At 52.1% G+C, this 19,421-nt stretch overlaps 1 protein-coding gene and 1 non-coding gene across 3 annotated transcripts in view; one reads left to right on the top strand and one right to left on the bottom strand.

The window, feature by feature from the left end:
* Positions 1 to 19,421, top strand: part of LOC117870001 (zinc finger protein OZF-like) — an 876,360-nt gene that overhangs the window by 388,213 nt on the left and 468,726 nt on the right. The window lies entirely within an intron of this gene.
* Positions 1,759 to 1,852, bottom strand: TRNAI-UAU. The gene is made up of 2 exons: positions 1,815 to 1,852; positions 1,759 to 1,794 (listed from the first exon to the last, which is right to left on the bottom strand). It is a non-coding gene; the product is annotated as a tRNA-Ile (tRNA).

Here is a 19,421-nt window from a genome sequence, read left to right as displayed (position 1 = left end):
CCTGCCTACCTGGCCCTGCGCGTGGAACTGGGAACATTTCTGAGAATGCCACCATAGAGGTTCTGGATTTCAGTCTCTTCCCTAGCAGCCTAAATTTGGCCTCCAGGACGTCTCTCCTACCCTTCCCTATGTCATTGGTACCTACATGTACCACGACCACCAGCTCCTCCCCAGCACTACACATAAGTCTGTCTAGATGCCTTGAGAGATCCGCAACCTTCGCAGCAGGCAGGCAAGTCACGATACGGTTCTCCCGGTCATCATAAACCCAGCTATCTATGTTTCTAATGATCGAATCTCCCAATACTAATACCTGCTTTTTCCTAGCAACTGGAGTTCCTGCCCCTGGAGAGGTAACCTCAGTGCGAGAGGCAACCCCAGCACCGTCTGGAAGGAGGGTCCCAACTATGGGAAGGTTTCCCTCTGCTCCCATTGACTGCTCTGCTTCCCTGGGCCTTTCATCCTCCTCAACAGCGCAGGGGCTGTCTGACCGGAGGTGGGACAATTCTACAGTGTCCCGGAAAGCCTCAGCAACATACCTCTCTACCTCCCTTAGCTCCTCCAGTTCCGCCACCCTTGCCTCCAGAGTCCGTACGTGGTCTCTGAGGGCCTGGAGCTCCTGGCACCGAATGCACACATACGCCACCTGCCCACGGGGCAGGTAATCATACATGTTGCACTCAGTGCAATAAACTGGATAGCCCACACTCTGCAGCTGGGCTTCTGCCTGAATTTTCTCCTCGTTAATGAAGGGGTTGTTTAAAGCAAGAAGTTTTGAATGTAGTTTGGACTATAGGTTTTAAGGGGAATAAAGAGAATAAAGACGATCCTGTCCTGGTAGTGCCCGTCACCACCAGATAAAGAAACAGATCTTAAGAGAGCGTCCGGTCTGGCAAGAAATCCCTTCTCAATGTCTGTGGTTGTGAAACCCTCATTTCTGTAGATTTTATCTTTATGACCCCCACTTTTCTATTGTCAATCTGTCTGGCTCTCTAATTGTTTCTGTCTGTAGAATAATTTTGCTAGGTGTAAGTTAATTAGGGGAGTGGGATATAATTGGTTAGAGAATTATCTTAAAATATGTTAGAATTGGCTAGTTAAATTTCAGTAAAATGATTGGTTAAGGTATAGCTGAGAATATTACTGTATAAACTGGGGTCAAACAGGAAGTGGAAGGGGAAATTGGAATCATGCTTGCTAAGGGGGGGAACGGGAACAGAGAATGGGGAACAGGGAAACAAGCAAGGCTCTTCAGCATCAGAGCTGGGAAGGAGGACATGGGGTAAACGCTCTGCAGTATCAGAACTGGGAAGGGTACCCTCGGGAACAGACTCTATCAGCGTATAGTGATAAGCCCAACTGGTGTGAAGGGCTTCGGACTCTGCTTGCTTGGAAACTAACCCCAGTAAACATCACATTGTCTGCGCTTCGGACTTCTGGTCTTTTGCTGCTTGCGTGACAAGAACCAGGGAAGTGGGCGGGGCAAGGGAAAGCCTCTAACAATGGCTACATTGCTCCTTTCCCGCCCCAGGCTCAGGGATCAAAGGATGGGCAGGACTCCAGGCTCTGCTTGAGGGATCCTGGCACAGGGGCTGGTGGGGGAGAAAGTACTGTAGATTCTGACCTGCTCTCTGCAGAGGAGGTAATAATTGAAGGGGGCATTTTTAGCTGCTTCCCTCTTCAGTGTCCCCTAGTCTAGAATTCTACATTCCACAGGGCCAAATGAGGGGCTGATGCCATTTGGTTAATGAAAAGCAGTGCTCCAGGTGAGGCTTGAACTCACAACCTCAGCATAGCTCCTCTCAGCACTGCCCTATAAGTACTGTGCGCTAACCAATTGCGCCACTGGAGCACCTGTTAATAACTTTTCTCCCAGGTCCCTAGGTTGATAAAGGCAAGGAGTGACCCCAAAACATTCTCAGTGGAGTTGAGAGCGGGTAGCAACACGTGTTGGTACTTGGTGGGGTGGATTCTTCTTAAGGCTTCCAGGCACCATTTCACCCTTTTGTTCGTCTCTGTGAATAACAGAGCTGGTTAAGACTCAATGTAGAGTCTTGCTGCAGACCAACAGATCAGAAATCACTATTAACCAGGTCTAAGCATTAGTCCTGCTTTGGGACAGTCTCTCTCATGCAAAAAACTGTCCAGTCTGCGCTAGCAGTGAGGCTCCCTCACTAACAGCTGAAATCAGTGAGAGCAGTGTGAAGTGCAGGGAACAGGGGGAACAACACCCCACAACTTTTAAAGTGGGAGGTCTCTGCCTTACCACTTTGTAATGACTGTAAGGGTGAGTGAGGGGGAGAAGGGGGAGGAGAGCAGTGAGCGGGAGGCAGGTTCTTGGGAGGAAGAGGCAGCGTAGGAGCGGGGCCTTGGGGAGAAGGGGTGGTGCAGGGCCGTGGCCGCGAGCAGAAGGGATGGGGCTACTGTTCGGGCTCTGGTGACCGCTACTTTTAGGGAGCCTACGCCGCTCCTGGTGGGACTGCAAGACATCCCGGAGGAGAGAGAGAGTGGCCAGCAGAGCGGTGACAGGGTGGAACGGCAAGTGACCGGCAATGTGGCCAGACAGCGGAGGGAGAAAGGGGCTTTCCCCCCAGGAGGTGAGAGGTGAACTCTGGGTTTTCATTGACCCAGGACAGTAGCTGTGGGTGAGGTTCAGTGAAGGGAGGGGCACATCCAAAGAGCTTTTGGTGTCTGGATTTAAGAGCCCAAGGCAAAAGGCCACTGCCCAGCGCACTGTGGGGTGGATGTTCTACTCATAGTAAAGTAATAGATGGAGATATACCTATCTCATAGAACTGGAAGGTCATCAAGTCCAGTCCCCTGCCTTCACTAGCAAGACCAAATACTGATTTTGCCCCAGATCCCTAAACAGCCCCCTCAAGATTGAACTCACAAGCATGGGTTTAGCAGGCTAATTCTCAAACCACTGAGTTATCCCCCCCTTTATCAGCTTATGAAGCCTGATTGTGTTTTCTCAAGTTAATACATAGTTATTTTCCTCCTTTTTATTAAGTTCCTTTTCTACACTCAGTGCGTGTGAGTGGGGAAAGTATCACCTCTTAGAGGCACCCAGTGGGCAGGGTTAGTTTCCCCAGATTACTGGGTGGGGATTACGCAGATTGTGTGTTGTATTGTTGAAGAGGAGCCCCAAGCCGCCAGACAGGGAATTGTAACTTCAGCCTTTAGGTTAAGAGCCAGGGGTGCTGCCAGCTGAGCTAGCCAGGCCGCCTAAATGTATTTACTGCTTCTACCACAACCACATTCAAATCTATGATCATAAGCAAAACCCCCCATCCCAGAGTGCACTGGGCAGTGCCCTTCGCCTCAGTTTCTCACCTTGTGGTGTGACAGGCCAATCCAATGTTCCTTTAACAGACCCCTCCACTCTCCTTCCCCCAACCCCCACTCCCCTTGGGCAGCAAAGCCCCAGGGGTGAGGGAGGGAGGGGAAGTCATCGAGTGATACCTCAGGTTCTGCTGCCACCACTCCCTCAACTGGCTCTCGGTTTGCCCTGTTCACTCTGCGTCGCTGCTGCTCCACGGCATTGTCCTTCACCCTGCTGCTGAGAGCTCCTGTGTCACCACTTCCCCTGCTGCCACCTGCCTGTCTCCTGCAGCCTCTGCACGACCACGTAGTGGGGGAACCTCACTGCAAGTGCAGACTGGGCAGCCTCTATCATTGCACCACCATGGGCGGGACGTGAACCACCAGCTGGGGGAGACTAATCCCCTGCTCCGCCCCTTCTGCCGAGGCCCCGCCCCTTCCACAAACCCTGCTTCCCCAGCCCGGAGCCCCAGGAGGGCGGGTTACGCGGCCCTGACTCGACCTGCCGTTGACTCGCGTGGCTCTGCGCTCCGTCAGCCGGGGCGGGTCAGGCTGCGTACGTGACTCAGGCTTGGGCAGCATGGCCACACTTCCCTGACGAGGCATGAGGCTGGCCAAGAGCTTTGCACAGCCTACAGGGAAGTGGGAGGGAGGTGTCTTCGAGCTGGCGTGTCTTGTCCGTTCCTCGCTTGCCGCTTGCGCAGATGCAGGAAAGGAGCAAAACGTGGCTGGCTGAAGGTTTCACTCTCGGCTTGAGGATTAGGCCCGAGCCCCTGGAATGGCTGCTGGGAGATGGGTTTCTGAGTCGCACCCAGCGCCCTCTTCAGGCCACCAGCTGAACCCCCTGAGGCCAAGAGGGATGTTTTTGAGGTGGAAAAGGGGGCTTTTCAGACTCCCAGGAAGTCTTGAGGAGCAAAGAAGTAACACAGGGTTACCACCATCCCTGGGTGGGCTCACACCACCAACCTTTCAGTTAACAGCCAAATGCACTGACTCATTGAGACACGTGTCAACAGAGACACGTGTCTGTTGTTACCAAGGATGCTGCCTAGCAGTTTGCACATCTGCCTGCCAAGGCGCTAGTGTGGAGGCTGGGTGGTGGATGCTGTGGGTGAAGAACCAGCAGAGTGACACAGCGGCAGCGTGCTGGGCCCATAACACAAAGGTCGATTAATCAAAACCCTCTTCTGCCAGCACCGGGCCTCCTTCTTCTTACACTGGGCCTTCAAGTGAGGGGGCGGCTGGCACAGCGCCAAGAGTCTAACCTGTGAGGCAGGCGGTGGCTGACTCCCGCAGCCTGCTGGGAAGCTCCCAGAAGTTAATAAGGGACAGAGACTCCTCAATGCCCTTAGTAACAAGGGTTTGGGGCTCACCGAGGCCAGTAAGGGGGTCACTATGTCGGCCTTATAACCCTGGGTGTCAGGTCGCTGTGCAGCTTTGATCTAGAGCTCTGATCCCAACGACCGACCAGCAGCCTACAGCCTCCCACTGGGTCTGCCCCACCTGGTTACTCCTTACAGGCTGACCTTACCCCCTTCCAGCCCTGGATTTCCCCCAATCATCCTACTGCCTCTCAGAGCCACAGACGTGGAGTGCTGACGGAGGGAGGGGTGACTCTAGGGTGGGGTTCTTCTCTAAAGATGGCTAGCGGAAAGGTGGTGCTCATCTCTGTCAGCAACCTGCCCAGTTGCCTCGCTGCCAGGGGATGCAGACATTTGTGTAAGGCACATAAAAGGGGTATTTGGTTTCCAAGTTAAATGTGTGGAATGTGCAATTATGGGATGGAATTTCCAGCCCTTCTGCACTTGGAGTTTAGGGCTCCAGTGGCCTAATGGATAAGGCAATGGCTTTCTACATCAAAGATTGTGGGTTCAAGCCCCATCTGGGGTGAAAAAGCTACTTTCTTTCTGTATATTGCAAGGAAACCTTGGTCTTAGTTTCACCAACAAAGGTGGGAGATCTTTCAACATAAAGTACTGGATCTTGGGAACAATCCCCCAAAACCTTCCACTTGACAAATGCTTTCTGAACCCGTCAGTAGCAAACAGTTAATACTAGCGTTTGTCTGAGAATAGAGTGAAGGGGAGTGTTTACTCCGACATGTCAATGAACAAGAAAAAGCAAGGCTGTTCTGAAAGAGAATGGATCTGTCTGGAGACAAAGCAGACCTGAGAATGAGCAACGGTGTGAAAAGAAGAGCTTCAAATGTGTTAGATGTTAGTTAGGTTGGTCTGGCAAATTTAAAGAAAATACTAATGCCCTTAGCATGATGCAGACACTGGCTGTTTCTGTCATTTACTGAGAGTTCATTGAGAAATATTTTCCTTAATGATGTTATGGAATATAGGGTGGGCTATGAAGGCACCATTCTTCCTGCTTTCGCCCTTCGAGACAAGATGGCTACATGGCATGGTGCCAATGTGCACCTTCCAGTCAACTGCTAAAGCAGACAACAGCGACACAGACAGGGATGGCAGCAGGGTAGACTGGAGCTCCAGGAAAACGGTGGGATGAGGTCTCATCAACGGCGAGTTGGCCACCTCAGGATGCACAAGGCTGAGTCAGCAAGTGTGGTGTGCACTGCAGCCTGCCCCTACTCACTTTTGCAACTGTGTTGCCCTGAGGACACTCATATGTCTGGATAGTATCAGATCCCTGGCTGGGCTCCCAGATCAGCTCAGCCTCACTTGGCAGAGATTGGCCAGACCCCCAGGAAGGGGAGGGCATGCACTCAGGCCCTGTAATGGGGTTCATTCACCAGGTGGCACCTCCTGCTGTTTGTCTCAGGGATTAGCTCACTCAGCCGGTGTTCCCTCTCCTGGTGGTGCCTTGTCCATCGTCATCACCACTTGCAGACCCGCCTCAGTCCAAGTACTGCAGCATCCTCTTTATGACTGTGCTCCTCCCTTCCAGGGTGACGTGGGGGTGTGTGCAGCGAAGTGTCTCCCAATCCAGCCATTTCCCCAGTGGTGAGTGGCAGGGAACAAGGCCCACACTACTCTGGGCCCCAGCCCAGGGATCCTGTAGATAACAGCTTCTGCTTCTTCTCCTTAACTTCCTCCACCAGTGCTGCTTCAATTCCCAGGGCTGCTTCCCCACAGCCCCAGCACGTTCTTCACCCTCTTCTCAGCGTCTCAAGCCTGCAAGTCCCAGAAACCAGCCAGGAGCTCTCTCTAGCTTCCCCTGGTCCCTGCTAGCCGCTGCCCTGCCAGAGGTGCTGTGACCCTACACTCATATTCTTCAAAGAGATATTGTTATGATATGCATATGGCATAGCTAAGATGTGTTTTATGCAAGATGGGTCATGTGAGTTATCACTGGAAAGGTTGGACTGTCCTTGAACTCAAGATTTAGGTGCATTAAGTCCAGAGTCAACATGGCCTAATTCCGTGGCCTAATGGCCTGAATCAATATGGCCACCCTTTAGTTCAGGGCTGCAAGGCCTGATGGGGTCCGTTTTTAAAGGGGGGTAGCGGCTGGAGTAAGGGGAACTGGGAACACCTGACTCCACTGGGTCCCAGCTCAAGGCCCTCTCAGGTTAGTGCATTCGCCATCCATCCAGCCAGGATCCTACCGCAACATGCTGACCTTCCATGGGTAGGAGATACCACTCATTCCATCTCCCTGGGCCACTTACTGCCTTATTTCCTGAAGCTGTCGTCCATCTATTGTGTTAGGGTCTCCAGGTCCCTGGCACTGGCAGCTCCATGGAACTTTGACTCCCACCAATTGACTGTAGGTAGCAAGTCTCTGGTCTGGTCCCTGGGATCTCTGGTCCCGCAGTAGGGGCTGTAGCAGCTCCTGGCCTGGAGCCTCAACCAAGCGTGCTTCTTCCTCAGTGGCCAGCCCAGACTGAGCTGAGCTGTTCTCCTTTATACTAACACAGCAGTTGGAGCATGCCCTGCATGGTCTGAGGGGCGGGACTTCCTCCAGCCTTAGGCCTGGTCTACACTACGAGTTTAGGTCAACTTTAGCAGCATTAAATCGAATTAAGCCTGGACACGTTCACATGACGAAGCCCTTTCTTTCGACTTAAGGGGCCCTTTAAACCGGTTTCTTTACTCCACCTCCGACGAGGGGATTAGCAATAAAATCGGCCTTAACAGGTCGGAATTGGGGTAGTGTGGATGGAATTCGACGTTCTTGGCCTCCGGGAGCTATCCCAGAGTGCTTCATTGTGACCGCTCTGGACAGCACTCTCAACACAGATGCACTGACCAGGTAGACAGGAAAAGTCCCGCGAACGTTTGAATTTCATTTCCTGTTTGCCCAGCGTGGAGAGCACAGGTGACCACGCAGAGCTCATCAGCACAGGTAACCGTGATGGAGTCCCAGGATCGCAAAAGAGCTCCAGCATGGACCGAACGTGAGGTACGGGATCTGCTCGCCATATGGGGAGATGAATCAGTGGTAGCTGAACTCCGTAGCAGTAAAAGAAATGGCAAAATATTAGAAAAGGTCTCCAAGGCCATGAAGGACAGAGGCCGTAACAGGGATGCACAGCAGTGCCGCGTGAAAATTAAGGAGCTAAGGCAAGCCTACCACAAAGCCAGAGAGGCAAACGGAAGGTCCGGGGCAGAGCTGCAAACATGCCACTTCTACGCGGAGCTGCATGCCATGCTAGGGGGTGCAGCCAACACTACCCCAACCGTGTGCTATGACTCCTTCACTGGAGAAACACACAGGGAAGAGGGTTTGGGGTACAAGGAAGAGGAGGCTGAAGATAATGTGGATAGCTCACAGCAGCAAGGAAGCAGAGAAACCGGTTTCCCCAACAGCCAGGATATGTTTAGCACCCAGGACCTTGAGCCAGTAACCCCCAAACTCACCCAAGGTGTGCTCCCAGACCCTGAGGGCACACCGGGGACCTCTGGTGAGTGTACCTTTGTAAATATTACACATGGTTTAAAAGCAAGCGTGTTTAATGATTAATGATTAATTTGCCCTGGCAATCGCGGCCAGTACAGCTACTGGAAAAGTCTGTTAACGTGTATGGGGATGGAGCGGAAATCCTCCAGGGACATCTCCAGAAAGCTCTCCTTGATGTACTCCCAAAGCCTTTGCAAAAGGTTTCTGGGGAGGGCTGCCTTATCCCGTCCGCCATGGTAGGACACTTTACCATGCCAGGCCAGTAGCACGTAGTCTGGAATCACTGCATAACAAAGCATGGCAGCGTATGGTCCCGGTGTTTGCTGGCATGCAGACAACATCCATTCCTTATCGCTCTTTGTTATCCTCAGGAGAGTGATATCATTCATGGTCACCTGGTTGAAATGAGGTGATTTTATTAAGGACACATTCAGAGGTGCCCGTTCCTGCTCGGCTAACAAAAATGTTCCCTGCTGTTAGCCACATGGTGGGGGGGACGACGGGTGAAGTGATCATCCCAGAGAATTGGGTGTTGGGAGGGGAGGGGGGTTAGTTGGGTTTGTTCTGCATGTTAACGCGGGAACCGCAGCCCCTCCTTTTACATTGCAAACCCATTTTAAATGGCCAACCCAATGGGTGCTTGGTATGGGAAATGAGGGCGCTACAGTTTGAAACCATTCCCAAGTGTTAAGAAGGTGAAAAAAGCCAAAAGACTGTGGCTTACCATGGCTGCCTGCAAGCCGAAATCTGTTGCCTGGCACTGCGTGAGTGATCTCTCACACCAAACCGGCAGGCCCTCAATATAAGAGGAAAAATGCGACCTTGTAACGAAAGCACATGTGCTGTGTAATGTGAACAGCAAAATTTAACCTGAAAGAGTGTACCCATTGTTTAAAATGTGTCTTTTTTAACCACTTCTCCCTTCTCCTCCACCGGCTGCAAATGTTTCTCCTTCACAGAGGCTAGTGAAGATTAGAAGGAGAAAATGGCGGACTCGGGATGACATGTTCACGGAGCTCCAGATGTCCTCCCACGCTGAAAGAGAACAGCACAATGCGTGGAGGCAGACTATGTCAGACTATAGAAAAGCACAGTATGAATGAGAGGAGAGGTGGCGGGCTGAAGTGGGGGATGAACAGAGCAAGTAGTGGGCTGAAGATGATAGGTGGCGTCAGCTTGCAGACAGAAGGCAAGAGTCGATGCACCGTCTGCTGGAGCATCAAACTGATATGCTCCAGCGTATGGTTGAGCTGCAGGAAAGGCAGCAGGAGCAGAGACTGCCACTACAGCCCCTGTGTAACCAACAGCCCTCCTCCCCAAGTTCCATAGCCTCCTCACCCAGATGCCCAAGAACACGGTGGGGGGGCCTCCGGCCACCCAGTCACTCCACCCCAGATGATTGCCCGAGCATCAGAAGGCTCGCCTTCAATAAGAGTTAAAGTTTTAAACTGCAATGTGTCCTTTTCCTTCCCTCCTCCCCCACCCCTCCCGGGCTACCTTGGCAATTATCCCCCTAGTTGTGTGATGAATTAATAAAGAATGCATGAATGTGAAGTAACAATGACTTTATTGCCTCTGCAAGTGGTGCTCGAAGGGGGAGGGGAGGGTGGGGTTTTTGGTTTATAGGGAAGTAGAGTGAACTGGGTCGGGGGTGGGGGAAGAGGGTTCTCAAGGAGAAACAAACAGAAGTCTCACACCGCAGCCTGGCCAGTCACAAAACTCATTTTCAAAGCTTCTCTGATGCGCACCATGCCCTGCTGTGCTCTTCTAACCGTCCTGGTGTCTGGCTGCATGTAATCAGCGGCCAGGCGATTTGCCTCAACGTCCCACCCCGCCATAAATGTCTCCCCCTTACTCTCACAGATATTGTGGAGCGCACAGCAAGCAGCAATAACAATCGGGATATTCTTTTCGCTGAGGTCTGAGCGAGTCAGTAAGCTGCGCCAGCGCGCTTTTAAACATCCAAATGCACATTCCACCACCATTCAGCACTTGCTCAGCCTGTAGTTGAACAGGTCCTGACTACTGTCCAGGCTGCCTGTGTACAGCTTCCTGAGCCATGGCATTAAGGGATAGGCTAGGTCCCCAAGGATAACTATAGGCATTTCAACATCCCCAATGGTTATTTTCTGGTCCGGGAAGAAAGTCCCTTCCTCCAGCTTTCGAAACAGACCAGAGCACCTGAAGACGCGAGCATCATGTACCTTTCCCGGCCATCCCACGTTGATGTTGGTGAAACGTCCCTTGTGATACACCAGGGCTTGCAGCAGCATTGAAAAGTACCCCTTGCGGTTTATGTAGTCGGTGGCTTGGTGCTCCGGTGCCAAGACAGGGCTATGGGTTCCGTCTATCGCCCCACCACAGTTTGGGAATCCCATTGCAGCAAAGCCATCCACTATGGCCTGCACGTTTCCCAGAGTCACTACCCTTGATATCACCAGGTCTTTCATTGCCCTGGCAACTTGGATCACAGCAGCCCCCACAGTAGATTTGCCCACTCCAAATTGATTCCCGACTGACCGGTAGCTGTCTGGCGTTGCAAGCTTCCACAGGGCTATGGCCACTCGCTTCTCAAGTGTGAGGGCTGCTCTCATCCTGGTATTCTGGCGCTTCAGGGCAGGGGAAAGCAAGTCACAAAGTTCCATGAAAGTGCCCTTACGCATGCGAAAGTTTCGCAGCCACTGGGAATCGTCCCACACCTGCAGCACGATGAAGTCCCACCAGTCTTTGCTTGTTTCCCGGGCCCAGAATCGGCGTTCCATGGCATGAACCTGCCCCAGTAACACCATGATTTGCACATTGCTGGGGCCTGTACTTTTTGAGAGGTCTATGTCCATGCCAATTTCGTCATCACTCTCGTCGCCGTGCTGCAATCGCCTCCTCAGCTGGTCCTGGTTTTGCTTTGGCATGTCCTGGCTCTGCATATACTCCAGGACAATGCGCGTGGTGTTCATAGTGCTCATAATTGCCGCGGTGATCTGAGCGGGCTCCATGATCCTAGTGCTATGGCGTCTGGTCTGAAAAAAGGCGCGAAACTAGTATCTGACGGATGGAGGGAGGGAGGGCGAGAGGGGTGAGTGACGACATGGCCTACAGGTACAGGGAATTAAAATCAACAAAGGTGGCTGTGCATCAGGGAGAAACACAAACAACTGTCACACAGAATGGCCCCCCCAAAGATTGAACTCAAAACCCTGGGTTTAGCAGGCCGTTGATTTCACGGAGGGAGGGGGAAGTAAATGAATACAGAACAAATCTATTTTTTGCATCTTAAGCTGGCAGACGACGGTGCAGCATGACTAATAGGCCTCGGTATCTTCTGGGTGCTTGGCAGAAAATACTGGGCGCTTGGCAGAAAATAGCATACTACGACTGATAGCCATCATCATCAAGACAGTTCGCTAGGACTGAGCATGTCTGCCCAGGTGCCCATGATTGACAGCCACTGCAGTACGATGACGACGGATACCAGTCGTAATATACCATCTTCTACCAAAAGGCAAGGGGCTGCTGTTGTGTGCAATGCAGCCCACATCTGCCAGCCCCAGGTATGCCAGCACCCAGATCGCCGATGAAGGCTACCAGTCATACTGCACCGTCTACTGCCAAAGGGCAATTAGCTGCTGCTGTGTAGCAATGCAGTACCATGTCTGCCGGCACCCAGAGGACATATGGTGACGGTGAGCTCAGCTGAGCTGAGCGGGCTCCATGCTTTGCGTGGTATGTTGTCTGCACAGGTAACCCAGGTAAAAAGGCGCGAATTGATTGTCTGCCGTTGCTCTGACTGAGGGGGAGGTGCCAAGAACCCCCTGCGACACTGTTTTGCATCATTCAGGCATTGGGATCTCAACCTAGAATTCCACTGGGTGGCAGAGACTGCGGGAACTGTGGGATAGCTACCCATAGTGCAACACTCCGGAAGTCGACGCTAGCCTCGGTACTGTGGACGCGGTCCACCGACTTCATGCACTTAGAGCATTTTATGTGGGGACACACACAATCGGCCGTATACAACCGATTTCTATAAAACCGGCTTCTATAAATTCGACCTAATTTCGTAGTGTAGACATACCCTTAGTGTGGAATTAACCCTTTCTCGCCTAGTGCGGTGTATGCACACCCCAGCATGGACTGTAATATTTGGTCTGATTATTTGACCTCTCCCATGCATCGGTTGAAGTGGAGGAGGCACAAAGGCTTCTTCTGGGACTCCTTTCTCCTGGCACTGGAAACGGAAATGGTTCTTTCACGTGCATGGTGGGCAAGAAATATGACTTTCTGCAAGGGTCATTAACAGCCAGTCAGGCTGAATTGTTTTTTTAATTTCAGCAAAAAAGTTTCAGCCTTTTCCAGAGAGGGCGTTAAGCTTGTTTTCCCAGGGTACGATTGTTTTACTACCATTAAAGCTACAGCGTCCCATGCTCTGGAGCAGAGAGAGGCCATTTTGCAGGAGGTGTCAGAGGCTGGTCTTTTGTTCCATTCCCACAGAGCTCTATGCCAAGGACACTGTGTAAGCGCCATCGCCACAGAACTCACTGTGCATTTTCCAACGTGGGGTTGAGCAGGACGTTCCCTGCAATTGCTCCTCTGAGCTGTCAGAAGATGCTCTGTGGCTGGTACGCGCCGTGGCACCACCGGGCAGTGAGGAGGAGGAAGAAGCAGCCTGACTGGGATGCAGAGAAACAGAGGGGACAGGAAGAAAGGTTGGGAAAGAAGTTTGTAAAAGAGAGAAAATGGAGTTTTCCAACTTTCTCTCCATTTTTTACCTTTCTCCATTGAAAATAAAAACAGGGAAAAAGAAAAAATAGAGAGAGAAGGTGGGAATACGTACACATGGAAAAATTAAAGAAAACAAAATGTTTCAGCTTTTGAAACCCAAATAAAAAGAAAAATTTCAATTTGAATCAAAATCAACATTTCTGTTCAACTCACAGGGTAACTAACTCACAAGGTTCTTCCCCACCCCCCAGCGCCTCCCTGGGACACAGCAGCAGGGCTCTGGGCTTTCAGTCCCAGCGGCAGGGTTGTCAGTGCCCCACACTGTCAGTTACATCAGTAGAAGGATGCACCACGCAGACAGAAGGAGCTAGTGCAGACGTGAAAAACCGCAGTAATTACTGCGCTGGCTGTACGTCAACCTAACCATTTTGTAGTGTAGACAAGGCCTCTATGTGCCTAGTTTTTTTAACCGTTCCTCAGAGATCAGGTTTTTTAAAACTTGTATCATTTTTGTTGCCTCACTATGTCTGAAAGGAGACTAGCTCCAAATCTGGGCTTTTAAATATTTTCCAAGAAGTCTTTATTAATGACTCATAAAACTGATTCTATAATAAGTGATTCCCTTACAATTAGTAGATGTAAAAGTACCGAGTGCAGAAGCTTTACTCAAATGATTGACTCAATTGTAGGGGGAGAGGAGGACCTGTGATCTGGCTCTCTGCAAGAGGATCTGGACTAGACTTTGATGCTCTTTTTAATCACAGTTATTACTGTGGTGCCTAGACATCAACCAAGCCTGCAGTGCCATTGTGCCCGGGGCTGTACAAACACTGTAGCACACTGTCCCTCCCCAAAGAGCTGTCAGTCTCCATAGAGAAGCCAGACCCAGGATATCTAATAGACATCTCCAGTAGAACACAGACAATAGCCAGGGCCCCAGCTGGGAATTTGAGTGCCCCCCTCTGGCCCCTCTGGCAAGGGGCATGCAGAGTGCTAGTGCCCACTGGGCATCAAGGGGAAATGTTGGAAGACACAAGACAGCTGAGGGTGTTCACATCTGCAGACCTAGTCACAGCCAGCACTTTGCCGTTCCCCATCCCAACCAGGGAACGATTTCTCTGTTTGGAAAACCTCACAACCCCTACGGTGGCAGCGAGCAAAATGATTCATGGGATGGTTTGAATTCAGTGGATGTTGACAGCAGAACCAATGCTCATTAACACTGTCTGTGAACCTGTATCTCTAAAGCTTTACAAAATCACCATGACTTTCTAGCAAAATATTGTCCTTTTCCTTTGTGATGAGCATGTAGCTGGCTGAGGACGCCCTGGAGATCTTCTGAAATCGAACCCGTTAGAGGAGCTGGCGAGCTCAGTACTCAGCCCCAAGCACTCAGGCGTGTGGAGTGGGACACCGGCGTGTGCTCTGGTACTGCTCCAGGCACAGGTGCCATGTTTACAATTTCCATAGGTTCCACTTTCAGACAATGCTCTGTTCTAACAACGTCTCCTGCCTGTTTAGAGAACATAAAGGTTCTATACTGAGAGTCCCTGGCAAAACTAGTGCTGTCCTCATGAGCACTGACTCCTCCTGCAAAAGGACCCACACACCCACTGCACTTGGGCAAGGGCATAGGAAGAGTGTCTCTGAACATGCAAGTGCCTGCAAACGCCGTATCTCTGGCACACCTGGGGCTGCCTGCGGCCTGCTCACAGGAGTTAACAGGTATCAAATGGCATTTTCTTTTATGGCTGCTAAATACACTCAAACACCAGACTGCTGTGCTTAACGTGTTGATGAGCTAGGCTGAGATTTTCAAAGACTTCTAAGGCAATTTGTCTTAATGGATCCAAAGTCCCACTGGATCTGGAGAGCAACTCCTGGAGGCTCCTGCAGATTTCCTTACACCAGCACTCATCCACTTTTGTTCTATTAACATCGCCCATCCCATGTGTTTCTGAATGGGACATCAGTGCATGGTTCTAGTTCTAAACCAGTTCTGATACCAACTGCCTAATACAGGGGTTACTCCAGAGTGGGCCAGTGAGATTCCCCTGGCTATCCCGTGGCTCGGACTGGGCGGGTCAGCCATGCTTGACTGTTTGGGGTGCCTCCGTACATTACAGGAGGAAAGCCGGCATTCTATGGCACATGTGAGCAATAACAGCTTTTATACCTGTCTCCTGTAGAAGCCAAGTTCCACGGTAATTAGAGATATGCCAGGTGGTGGCAGAGATTTTTCTCCTGCTTTACAACACCTGGCAACATGAAATATTTCTAGTTATCTCCGTCAGATCTTGTTTCACATTTAGCCAGCTACAGGGGTGTGCCTAAGACCCAAGGGCGAATGGTGAGTTTATTTCCCTGTGTTGGGATGGAATGAAAATGATGAGATACAGAACCTCTAACCAGAGCTGAAAAGAGCAGTTCTGAACAGGATGCAGTGCAGCAAGTGACATAGAGGCTGACTGATTCCACTGCAGAATTTAGCAAACCACACCCGAGTGCAGAAGCAGCTACAGAGCCAACAGTCTCAACAAGATGGAGTTTAGGATCACCAAAAGCTCCCTGTGTCCCCTCTCTGCTGGGATCTCTGGGTCCTGCCATCAGCTGGGGCACCAAGTCCCAGGGTCTCTGGCTCTTCACCAGACCTGAACTTGGAGGGGTCCCCCTCAGGGGTGAAAGGGACATTCAGTCCTTGGCCTGACATTGCTAAAACGTGTCCATCAGTGAGGGCACCTTTCTTATTTTAAAAGTGTATAAAACAGATTGAAAAGGGGGGCTGATGCCTTGGACACCTGCTCTCAGCTCAGGCTGAGTAGAAGCTATTCAGGCCGGTTGTAATGAGCATCTATGGATGGCACCTTCCAGGAAGCATATGTGTTATGATATAGTCTTTAGTTGCACAATCACACACTTTCCCACAGGATCCCGGCCTCATTCAGTGCACAGAATGGATAGTGCTCTGGGGACAAATCAAGCTGTGGACTGAAGGAGGCTGTAGTCTGTAGGACCCCAGCCTCATATGCTGCAGAAGTTGGAAAGTGAGCAGTGAATAAGGCAGAGAATTTCCGGAGGAGAAAGGGTGGTCCCATGATTTAGACAGATGAATGCTGCCCTGGTAAACTGGATTTTCTCCCTGTCTCTGACACAGAGTTCTTGTGTTACATTTGGCAAGCTATGTAAGCCAAAACTTTCACAGGTGGCCACAGGGTTCATTTTCTGGATACCCAATTTACTGCATTAGAGGGAGATCTGCAGATGGAGGGAAAGCAGGACAAAGTGCAGCAGCTCTATGGGCATCTATATGGGTAGAAATATTGGGGGGAAAGCATTAACTGTTCGATCATGTAATGTTATTGTATTAATATTTAGTTACCTCAGAACGAAAGTGTCTGGCAAAGTATTCACCATTTCCAAGCTGAAGTGGGGAAGGCTTCACAGCCCTCAAATGGCATCACCCTAGTTATACAAATGAGAGAAAGACATTGAAGCTGTATCTTAAACTGCATGGAGCATGAAAGAAATGGTGCCTCCGCACCCCAGAGATCAGCAACTGAGAATTAAATGTGAGCAAACCAAACCTCACTCAGATAGATAGATAGATAGATAGAAAGAACATGAATCTAATCTATCTATCTAATCTGATTGGTTTATGGCCATGTGCATATATTTGTCTGTTTTAGGGTTGGTCTTTACTTACAATTCAGATTGATCTAGCTATGTCTCTTGTGGGGAGAGGCAGTGATGAGCTCCCAAAATCCTAAGAACTGGTTCTCTACCGGGTCCTCAGCGGCACTTCGGCGGAAGGGGGGTCTTCACTCGCTCCGGGTTTTCGGCGGCATTTCGGAGGCAGGTCCTTCACCCGGAGCGAGTGAAGGATCCGCCACCGAAGTGCCTCCAAAGACCTGGTAGGGAACTGCACAGTGAGTACAAGCCCCACGTGCCTGTCTCCCCCCCCATCTGACACCAACCCACATCCTGCCCCCGACTGCCCCCCTCAGGACTTGCAACCCATCAACCCCCCGCTCCTTGTCCCCTGACCACCCCACCCCCGAGACACCCACCCTAACGGCCCCCCAGGACCCTACTCCCTACCCAACTCGCCCCACTCCCTATCCCCTGACTGCCCCAACCCCATCCACCACCACCCCCAACAAACCCCCGGGACCTCTGCCCCCTCCAACCACTCCCTACCCCTTATCCAACCCCTCCTCCCAGCAGAGGTGGCTCCAGGCACCAGTGCACCAAGTGCATGCCTGGGGCAGCAAGCCGTCGGGGGCGGCCTGCCAGTCGCCGTGAGGGTGGCAGTCAGGCTGCCTTCGGTGGCATGCCTGCCTCACTGCCGTGCTTGGGGCGGCAAAATACATAAAGCCACCTCTGCCTCCCAGCCCCGGCCCGGCCCCCTTACCATGCTGCTGTGTAAGGGTGCCGCGCAGCCGCTGGAGCTTGCAGTCCCACCCCCTTACCCAGAGGTGAAAGTAAGCCTGTATGCCGGTTTGCCATACCGGGGTGGCCCGGCTTCCCCAGGGGGCAATTTAAAGGGCCTGGGGCTCCCAGCAGGGGCTGGAGCCCCAGGCCCTTTTAATTGCCACCAGAGCCTCACTGCTGGAGCCCTGGGGTAGCAGCAGCGGGGCTCTGGGGGCTATTTTAAAAGTCCAGGGCTCCCGCTGGTTCTACCGCCCCAGCCCTTTAAACAGCCCCCGCAGCCTAGGGATAGCGGGGGGCTCCAGGGGCTATTTAAAGGGCCAGGGCTCCAGCTGCCTGTGCCACCCCAGACCTTTAAATAGCTGCTGGAGCCCCGCCACTTCCCCAGGGCTTCAGTGGCTCTGCAAGGGGGGGGGGGATGCAGAGGAGCTTCCCCAGCTGGGAGCTCAGGTGGGCCAGTCAGGATGGTCCCGCGGGCCAGATGTGGCCCGCGGACCAGAATTTGCCCACCCGCCCTCCCCTTTAGGAACCGGTTCTACACTGGCTTCTAAATTAGGGTTACCATATTTAAACATTAAAAAAAGAGGACACTCCACTGGGCCCTGGCCCCACCCCTTCCCCTTCCCCACCCTAACTCCGCCCCCTCCCCTGAGTGCCCCACATTCCCCCTCCTCCCACCCAGCCACGCGAAACAGCTGCCCAAGCGCTACCGGCTTCACGGTTTGCCGGGCAGCCCCCAGACTTCCAGACCCTGCGCCCCTGGCCGGGCGCTTCCACAGTGCAGCCGGAGCCCGGGAGGGGAAGCGCCCGGCTGGGGGCGCAGGGTCTGGAGGTCTGGGGGCTGGGCGGCAAGCCATGAAGCCGGTAGCACTCGGCAGCTCCGCTCTTCAGCTCTTCAGCTGCTGGAGCCGCTCTAAGGTAAGCAGGGGACTGGGGCAGGGATGCCGGCAAAACAAAGCTGGGAGTATTTTCCCGGACATGTTTGGCTTTTTGGCAATTCCCCCCGGAAGGGGATTTGAGGACCAAAAAGCCGGACATGTCCAGGAAAATCCGGACGTATGGTAACCCTATCTAAATTTAACAACCGGTTCTTGCGAACCGGTGCGAAACAGCTCCAGCTCACCACTGGGAAGAGGGGTTGAAAAATTCACACACACACCCCGAGCGTTGTAGCTAAGCCGACCTAGCCCCTGGTGTGGACATGGCTGGGGGTGATGGAAGAATTCTTCTCTCAACCTAGCGACCGCTACTTGGGGAAGTGGATTCCCAACATGGCAGTAACCCCCATCTCTCAGTGCAGGAAGTGTCTACACTCTAGCGCTACAGCTGCAGCACCGTGTCGCTGTGTTGTTGTAGCACCCACAGTAGAGCCAGGCCCTTACGCTGTGGGTCTCTTTGAAGCAATGATACCCCAAGATGAGCCCCTGTCACTTTGGAGTCACTGGTACTGTCCCGAGAGCAGGTTCTGTCAGTGATGTGACCCCCCAGCTAGGCACTGCCCAGAGAAAGGCTTTTGAGTACAACGGACCATCCCAGCTTTTTTGAAGTCTTTGAAGTCCACTGGGACAATCCTCTTCACTTCACCAGTCGTGATGCTGGGAGCCCCGTGGATCTGCTTGTCCATCCACTTGCTGCACGTGGACAAAGAGCTCACAAACTAACAAAACCCAGCTGACAAACCTTTCTGCCTGGTGCAGAGCTGGACTTTCAGGCTTGGGAGCTCTGCTGTGATTCATTCATTTCAAACACCAAATGCAGATTTGGTCATGCTGGGGGAGCTCACAAAATCCCATGTATGGAAAGAGTCTTTTCTGAGTCCTACACGTACAGCAGCACCGCTCTTAGCCCCTTTTGCTGAGAGTCGCCTAAGTTATGCCGTGTGCTGCTGCAGCCATTCTAGTGACCCCAGTGGCGTATTCAGTTTTACATACAGGTGTGTGCAGCCATGAGGTGCCTGAACTCCCCAGCAGCCTGGGAGGTGTGTGCTACCTGCCCAGACCTGGCAGAATTGCAGCAGAGGAATTGTTGTGCCCAGGCACTGAGAAGATGGTACTTTGTTCCCAACACGAGCACTGCACCGC

This window comes from Trachemys scripta, chromosome 25 (assembly GCF_013100865.1).
Source record: "Trachemys scripta elegans isolate TJP31775 chromosome 25, CAS_Tse_1.0, whole genome shotgun sequence".
In the NCBI taxonomy this organism is placed as follows: domain Eukaryota; kingdom Metazoa; phylum Chordata; order Testudines; family Emydidae; genus Trachemys; species Trachemys scripta.
This window is presented reverse-complemented; position numbering and strand designations above follow the sequence as displayed.